Source organism: Delphinus delphis, chromosome 6, assembly GCF_949987515.2.
Source record: "Delphinus delphis chromosome 6, mDelDel1.2, whole genome shotgun sequence".
Taxonomy (NCBI): Eukaryota; Metazoa; Chordata; class Mammalia; order Artiodactyla; family Delphinidae; genus Delphinus; species Delphinus delphis.
The window spans coordinates 31,045,424-31,053,629 of record NC_082688.1 but is presented as its reverse complement, the minus strand read 5'-3'; positions in this window follow the sequence as shown (position 1 = coordinate 31,053,629).

Below are 8,206 nucleotides of genomic sequence, written 5' to 3'. Positions count from 1 at the left end.
TCCCATTTTCCACAGATTGACACTAAGGCAAAGTGGTGACTTTTAAAACATTATTACATAAAGAGATCATAGTGATATTTTGTTTAAAACGAAGTAATTTATCATGCTCTATACTAACACTGTGTGTAAAATGTATTTTGCCTACATTTTTTAGACATTTGTAAGAATACTCCTTATTAAATTAATCAATATAATATTGTTGAAACTGAACAGGCAACTTACCTACCCAACTTAGCAGGGCATGGGTTATAAAAGTTTACTGAGAAATAGCTAAGTCAGCAGAAGGTCATCCTGGGGTATATGTAATCCACGTTGGATGGCATGAGCCATGCTTCCCACTCTAAGTAGAAACTACTGTTTGGCCCTTTATTTTAGTGCCCATCTAACCACTATAGTCATACAAGTAATAGTAATAAATTACAAAATAATAAAGTATCAGCCAAAGCTTTGTATCTCTGAGAAACTGGTAGGCTTCCTATCTTTTCTATGGTGTGATCTTTCCATGTTTTGTTTTTCACTCAGGCAATCAGGAAACATTCAGAAAAGTCTGAGTCTCAGTTCCAGAAATTTTACTAATCCTTGTATCTAATATACGTCCTTCCTTCTATCTTCTATGATATTGGTGTTCTCTTTTCATTCGCATTTTGTTAACTTTTTTGTCCACAATAACTGTTCTTCGTTGGAAGATGCCTCAACATGAATGCATAAATGTGTAACAAAATAATACAAATTGTGGCATTATGGGAGAAAATTTACAGTTGAGCTCACAGCTCACAAGATTCAACTAATTCCTTTTATTTATCCAGATTCTCCATTATATCCCATTGACCAAAACCCAATTTATTATTTTATAGGACTGCCATAACAAAGTACCGTAAACTGAATGGCTTAGAACAACAGAAATTTATTGTCTCACGGTTCTGAGGCCAGAAGTCTGAAATCGAGGTTTCAGAACAGCCATAATACATTACCTCTGAAGGCACTAGGGAAGGATCTGTTTCAGGCTTCTCTCCTAACTCTGGTAGTTCCTTGGCTTATGGCAGCACATTTCCTGCCCTAAGAGAACACATGGTGTTCTCTCTGTGTGAGTGTCTCTGTGTCAAAATTTCCCCTTTGTATAAGGACATCAGTCATATTTAATTAGGGGCCCACCCTATTCTAGTATGACCTTATCTTAATTAATTATACCTGAAAGGATGCTATTTCCAAATAAGGTCGCATTCTGAGGTACTGGGGTTTGGGATTTCTACATATGAATTTTGGGCAACACAATTCAACACATAACAATAGGTTTCCACCTATTCTCCAAAAGAAGCATTCCATTAATATGTTGAATTGGAGCTTGTAGCCTCTAGAATGGAAAGCATAAATTTCAATATTTATTAAAACATAGGTAGGAAGAAATCTATTATTTCTCACAAAATAATACCCTGTCTTCTCATTGGCAACTCCTATAGTTCGTAGCGCAATCATTCAGGTGTCTGAAGAGAGGCCATAAGAAGTGGACAGCACATCCACTGTTGCCTGTTGGGCTAGTTTGTTCCCCTTGAAGAATACACATGGCTGGTGGCCAGTAAGGAATTGTCTGTTGTTTTAATCTTTTATTTGCAGACATTTATGATAGATCATCCATGAACCAGTCACTCAAGTAGACTGGCCTTGAAGACTGACAGGAAGTACGAGTACACACACATTGAAATTGACAGGCAGACAGGCTGACAAATTCAGAACTGCCCCTATACAGCCTCCATCTATTCCACTGGAGCTGATCAGACTCCAGACTCACATCAGACTCCTTTGCAAAATGTCATTAAGTGTTTCTTCATTTTTATAAAGATCTTGCACAGGCAGTAGGGAAGTGAAATATGTCAGATACCTTAAAAGTGGTGATAGTCTCATTTTTCTGCTGAATTTCCCACTATGGAAAGGACTCAATTATTGGCAAAGAGCACTCTACTGAGGAGGTGCCCTGCTGCCCCTCACCCCCACCCCAATGAAGAATTCTAATGAGAGAAGCTGCAGGAGGCAGCAGTGCAACTGAATTTTCCAAACCAGTCCTCTCAAGCTAATACCAGTGGCCCTTTCTTCATTAGCAATCTGCAAACACCTGGGGCCAACCCACCGCAGATGACTTTCGTGAGGATCCAACACTGAGTCTGTTAGATGCTATGAAATGTGTGTGAAAGGGAAGGTCTGTGCCTGCATGGGGCTTAACTTCAATAATAGTAATAATAGAATATACTATTTGCTAGACACTATGCTAGGTGCCAAACATAGCTTATTGTATCCTTTCAACAGTCTTACAAAGAAAGCACTGTTTTTATCACCATGTACAGATGAGCAAACCAAGCTAGGTGAATTGCAGTTATTGAGGAGTCTATGTTTTCTAGCACAATGCTCTTTCCATTCATCTACAGTACTTTATTGAGTTGGCTGCATTTGTTTCTACCTATGTAATGCCATCCACACTTAGGCTTGTGTGTGTGTGTATACATGTACAAGTGCTTCTAAGCTCTTTGGTCTGCGTAGGAAAGCCTTCATTCACCCCCTCATTCACCTTACTGCCCCTGCTTCACAAGAGACTGTATCCCAAGGTATTACTGCTCATTTCTTATAGGTCCTAATGCCCCTCATATTTTCCTGGTGACTATAACATCATCCAGCTATCCACATGCACTAGCATGTGCCTTCGTGTGGTCTATGACCCCACATAAAGTTAGAGATCTCTGAGGAGTGACAGAGAAGCTCCACGTTAGAAGAGGCTGCCTAGAGGTTGAATCCTGCTTGCAGATGTGATTTCTTGGCCAACACAGTGTTTCTTTGTTTGCATTTTCAAAAAAGTTTTATTCAACTTAAAAAAAATCAGAGATTCCATGCAGAAACCTGATTAGTAGCTTCTCTTGAAAAATAAAGAACCATAATATTTTGCCCCTTTCCTGCATGACAGCCATCAGCTGCCTCCTGTGGAAGGGCACACACTCTCTGGTCTACTCCAGACCCTTTCACTTAAAGGTCTGTATCTGCATCTGTACCCAGAATAGATTCTCAATGATTCTCATCGCCTACCTGACAGATGTTTTGAGTTTGCCCATTCCTGCTTTACTTGAATCATGACTACCATCATCTGGGGTGCTACTAGCAAGGCATCTGTTGAGAACTAAAACAGCCCTTTTCCATTCCTTTTGGGTGGTGAGGCTGCGAGTGACTTTTATTGGTAGCTTGGCAGTAGTGACTGCCCCCATCACTCACAACCAGCAAAACCCTGTGCTGCTAGCAGTCAAGGCAGAATCCAGCTCACCACTCCCTGTGGCTTCTTCACCCCTCAACTTCCTCAGGGTGTATATAACACAGAACTTTATGGGACTGTGGGAATCTGTGGGGACACCAGGAAATGTGATTGCTGCTTCAGAACCTTGAGGCATCTTTTTCGCTAGAATAAAGACTCAGGTCCTGTATATTTTTTTCCACCCACCTGCAAACCATTTGGTGAATGTCAACCCTTTCCCCCAAACTGAGGAGAGTCATGTGGAGAAAATAAGGGTTTATCCGTTTATCCTGGCAACATTTCAGTTCTGTGTACGAAGGTAGAGATCTTCCTCTTATATTTTGATTCAATAGATATTTATTGAATACCTTCCATGGATAAAGCACCGTGCTGTGCAGAGTAGCTGCTGCTCACGCTGCACGTTTGCAGAGCGCTGCTATGCATGATCTTATCTAATTCATATATTAATCCAATAAGGTGTGTCTTTATTGTGCCTGTTTTACAGACAATGACCCTGAGGCTGAGAAGGAAATTACTCAATATCAGTGAGAAATAAAGAGCACAACCAAAATTTGAACTCAAGGTTTTGGGCTCTATTTCAACACAGTCCCTAGATTTGCTAATGTTATCTTAGGCCATACTAACTTAGAGAAAATGGTCTCACTGAAAAAAACCAACAGTGTTCCTTCGACTTCTTCAGTTTGTAATGGTGCATCAAATGCGGTCACAAGTATAAATGAAAAGACCTTCTTCTCTACCACACAGAGACAACCATTTTCCTATTTAATTCCGGCTGCTGGCCAGGGAAAATCATTAACACTGGAAGAGGGAGACTCGACATCACAACTGCTGCTGCTGACCACCATCATTGGCACAGATGCTGATCTCTGTGACAAAACTGGTACATTGAGCCGACACTGCAGGTGCCACGGAAGTCCACTGCCCTCAATGCTGCTGACACTCATTAATGTAGGCATGAGGTGGCACAGCAGCCACTTGCCATGTGGGGGGAACTGGGACCACGGATGTGCCAAAGCAGGGCTACGTTTCCTGGTGCTCTGTGCACAGCCATGATGTGCTGCTGTCTGGGGAGTGGGCACAGAGCTAAAAGTGATTTAGTTCAGTGAAGGTGGTGACGGGATGCTCCAGAGGCAAGAGTTCTTTTCTATCAGACCTAGTAACAAGCGGAGGAAAACAGTGGCAAGAGTCCTCCTGCTGCTTCTACGTCCAGACCAGCACAATCCACATTTACTCTGACTCAGGCACTCCTATGGATGAGCAGAAGAAGACAGTAACATTTTTCTCCTGAGATGAGATACCCCTTAAGAATCAGGCATTTGCTGTGACATTTGATGACCTAATTCTAATAGGGAAGCACAGGTATTCATATGCCATTTATTCGCCCAACAAACATAAGCTAAGCATCTAATATATACCAGGTAAAAAACGTAACTCCTGTCTTCAGTTTGCTCACAGGTTATAAAGGGAGTCACAAATATGAATGTGTAATTACAATATAGTTTGAGAAGTGCTGGTCTAGAGGTGAAGTCAGGGTGCTCTGAGAACCCACAGGAGGAGGATATTACTTCCTCCCTCCTACCCTGGGGGATTCGGAGGAGTTTTCTGGATGAGACAGTGTCTGAGCTGACACTTGAAGGACAAATTAGAGTTAGGCAGACACAACCATGACGGGGAAAGTCAGAACAGTATGTAAGAGGTACTGGGGGGGAGACACCTGACACACTTGGAAGGGTGGGGTGCTGGGAAGATTTGGGGGTGTTGTGAGTAATAAGATTTGGGGCTGATATGTATGAAGTCTTTGTCAAGATCATGAAGGACCTTGAACATCAGGCCAGGGAAAGCCATTGAGGAGTTAAACCAGTGTGGACATGGTCAGATTGCCTTTTAGATCACTTCTGGATGCAGATTAAAAGGTGAACCTGGGGCAAGGGACAAACAAGAATATTCCTCTTTCTCTGGGAAGTTGATGCTTGTCAACTGAACAACTTTGGGAGCTGTGGGGAAGGAGGGAACTCCCACCAAGCCAGTCAGATCGGCCTGGCAGTCAGAGGGGTGACAGCTGTTCCACCTTCTTTCCCTGACTACCCCTGCAGTGCAGGAGCCTCTGGGATAGCAGGCAGCTTCATCCTGCCTTAGTGCCAAGGGACACCTGTCCAACCATGCAAAGCTGTGATTGACACATGTACCCATCAGACCTGGGAGGAGCGAGGAGTCTCCAACACGACTGTCATCTTCTGGAACCTAGAGAAGCTGACAGTAAGGAGAGCTCAGAGCAGCCTTAGCTAGATATTGACAGCAGCGGTGGTTGTAGAGTAGGGCTGGGCCTGAGGCCAAATGAGTTGGCAGAGTCTGCCTGGCCTCTGCCTTACCCCACTCAGCTCCATCTGTCTAACAGTGGATGTCAGCCTCGAAGAGTGCCAGCCTTGGAATCTGGTGACTCAGAAAAGGGGAAGAGGACACACAAGATATACGTTCATGGGTGGAAGGCTACCTAAAATGTTCAGAGCTAAAAGTCAGTCACAGTGTGGCCAGATATCCTTTAAACACTGTTCCCATCTTTTGCTTGCTTCCCCTCTTGTTTGTCATTATTACTTAAAGAGATGCCATAATTCTTGTATCCATAAAGACATTTTCAGTGGGGCCAGGGAATGAAAATCTAATTTAAAATGCCTTAAACAAAAATGAATTATTGATTAAGTAACTGAAAAGTCCAGTGATACTTTAAGGCATGGCTAGGTTTAAGGATTCAAAAATGTGTAAAGGTCTCTCTCCTGGCATTGCTAGGCTTAAAAGTTTTTAAATGCTTAGAATCCCCAGTAAAAGGAGACATTTTCTTTCTTTCCTTTTTTAAGTTTTATGGAATTTGTTACAATATTGTTTCTATTTTATGCTTTGCTTTTTGGCCGTGAGGCATGTGGGATCTTAGCTCTACAACCAGGGATCGAACCCATACCCCCTGCATTGGAAGACAGAGTCTTAACCACTGGACCACGAGGGAAGTCCCAAGACATTTTCTTTCCTGTCAGCAAAAGTCCTGGATTTTAACCTAATTCTCCTGGTATGGACACCACAAGGCTAGGGCAATGGGAGATTCTGATTTAACCAGGTCGGGATTCTATGCCCATGCTTGGAAGTGGGAGAGGTTTTTCAACCCCAAACTCCACATGGATTAGTAATTGAAGAATGGTGGTTTCTTGGAAGAAATATGGATAGCATTGCTGGTCAAAGGGGGCATACTGCAAGGCAAAATAACAGATAGCCAACCTCATTGAATCTTTGGTTTACCAAGCAATGTAGACTAAAGGTGACTAATTCTGATGACGATTATCTGCAGATGCTATCGATGGTGATGTTAATTACCATTGGCATTTTGTCAAGATATTTGTATAGTGTGGTATATAGTTCAGTAATCTTCCCGAGTTTTCCTAGTCAGAAGAGTGGTTTAGGTACTTTGTTGGGTTAATGTATTGTTTACCAATTATAAGGGCTATAGGATGATCCAAGGACTAGGAGACATATTCTTCAAAAGTTTCATCAAGTGACTTTATGTCATAACTCATGTCTACATCAAAGTTAGATGGTTAAAATAAAATTTTCATGTGATTGTACTGTATTATTCCAGTAACACCTTAAGATTGTTTTGAACTAAGTCCTCAAGGCATTTCCTTTATTCCTTTCATGGAATTGTTATTTAACAAATACATTTGTAATTTAAAAGTAACATAAATACACAGTCAGAATATTAGGTATAATTTCCTCAGAGTACTGTCTGGAATTCTTGACATCAAATTCTCTGATTACACTGGCACCAAATATTTAATTCATATTGGTTAAATAAAAGTAAGAGTGAATAAATGACTCTTACCTGGTATGTTACCCAGGTATACATCCAGGATGACATACCCAGGTATATACCCAAAAATGGAATTGCTGGACCATATGGTAATTGATATTTTTAATTTTATGAGGACTTGTCATACTATTTTCCATAGTGACTGCACCATTTTATATTCCCACCAATAGTGCACAAGAGTTCCAATTTCTCCACATCCTTACCAACAGTTGTTATTTTCTGTTTTTTTTTCTTTTTGATAATAGCCATTTTCGTGGGTGTGATGTGTGATTGTGTTTTGTTTTTTTCTTTTCCATGAAAATCACATTTTATTATCTGTTACTTCTTATTTTTATCATTGTGGTTTTGATTTGCATTGCCCAAATAATTAGTAATGTTGAGCATCTTTTCATGTGCATATTGGCATATGAAATATTGGCACATGGGATGTTATATGTCTTTCTTGGAGAAATGTCTATTCAAGTCCTTTGCCCATTTTTGAATTGGGTTGTTTTGTTGTTGTTGTTGAACTGTAGGAGTTCTTTATATGTCCTGAATATTAACCTCTTATCAGATATATGATTTGTAAATATTTTCTCCCATTTCATGGATTGCCCTTTGATTCTGTTGATAGTGTCCTTTGATGTACAGATTTTGTTTGCTGTAGTGCAGTTTATCTACTTTTTCTTTCGTTGCTTGTGCTTTTGGTGTCATATCCAAGAAATCATTGCTAAATCCAGTGTCTTGAAACTTTTCCTCTTTGCTTTCTGCTAAGAGTTTTATAATTTTAGATCTTATGTTTAAGTCTTTGATTCATTTTGAATTTATTTTATACATGGTATAAGGTAAGGGTCCAACCTTTGCATATGGCTATCCAGCTTTCCCAACACTATTTGTTGAAAAGACTCCCCTTCCCCATTGAGTAAGTAGTCTTGGTATCCTTTTTGAAAATCATTTGACCATACATGTGAGGATTTCTGGGCTCACTATTCTGTTCCATTAGCAATATGTCTGTCTTTATGCCAGTACCACACTGTTTTGATTACTATAGCTTGTAGTAGGTTTTGAAATCAGTAAGTATGGGACCT